Source organism: Genypterus blacodes, unplaced genomic scaffold (genome assembly GCF_046128005.1).
Source record: "Genypterus blacodes isolate CSIRO-AG114 ecotype Tasmania unplaced genomic scaffold, CSIRO-AGI_Gbla_v1 ptg000457l_1, whole genome shotgun sequence".
In the NCBI taxonomy this organism is placed as follows: Eukaryota; Metazoa; Chordata; class Actinopteri; order Ophidiiformes; family Ophidiidae; genus Genypterus; species Genypterus blacodes.
In genome coordinates, this window is record NW_027467224.1 from 35,001 (window position 1) to 36,265 (window position 1,265).

Consider the following 1,265-nt stretch of genomic DNA (forward strand, 5'->3'; position numbering starts at 1 on the left):
CACATATGTGTGACTTTGGACAGCAATAATAGAAACTAATAATCATAAATAACAGAGGAAGAGATTTCAGGAGGAATGAGTTGAACATGAAGTTTAATAGTGACTCTAAGGTGTTTATGTGCTGCTTGTCTTGTCTCTGCTTCATCCTAATGCACAGCTGCTGTGGCGGCGGCGGTGTGTTTTCTAACATTCCTGTGTGTGGACGTCCTGTGTGTGTTTACGGCCCTGCAGGCTGCAGCTGACATGACTGAACAGAGCGAGACACAGTTCAGATCCTCCTCCACTCACTCAGGCTCTGTCATGTTTGTTCTTACACACAGGTACAGCTTCACTCCTCTGCCGTCGTGTACTAACACACACACACACACACACCGTTAACCCTTCACTGACCGGAGGTGAGCCGTTTTATTCTCTGCTGCCTGTGTTTGAGGGGAGTAATGTGATCTGATTAGGATTATTTAGAGAACAACTCAATACATCACTTACACCAACACATTTTAACTTCTGGGTTTATAAAGTGGAATATGAAAACGTTATCACAGTCTATGAACATAGGATCCAGATCCAGGAGCGTTATCTCCATAAATAATCAATCATTATTGATGCAATCCTGCATCACCAGCTGCAAAATGTCAGTAGAAATACAAACATAAAGATTAAATTGCATGTTGTAATAGAAAAGTAAAAGTAACCCATAAGAGAGATCCATGAAGATCTGAGGCTGAAGCCTGAGGCTGGATCAGAAACAGCAGATCCTCTCAGGAGATGAGAAACTATGGATGAGGTTTGTTTTTCTCTGTCAGTATAGAATAAATTGCTTTTGTGAGTGAAAATGCTCATCTGGGTTAAGTTCAATGTTTTATTTTAACACATTCTAATTGCATGTATTTGGCGCCCTCTGCTGGCTCAGTGTGAGACTTTCTTTAAAATTCTAAAATCCAAAGATAATGGATAAATATATGTAAAGTTATGCAGATATGGGGAATATTGCCATTTAAGGGAATAAAGGAGTGTTTGGTTTGTATTTCCTTCACCGAAAGAACAATAAAGCTGGAGTGAAGAGCAGCAAGAGCAGGAGGAGGAGGAGGAGGAGGAGGCTGCAGCTCCTCTCCATTTCCTCCTACTGACACTTTGCTCATGCAGGCTTTGATCAGCCGGTGGTCCAGAGGAACCAAGAGGAACCCGGAGCTCCACAGACGTCAGGCCGGGTTCCATCGCACCGCTCGGCCACAAGGGGAGAAGAAGAAACACACAGAGGTGCAAAG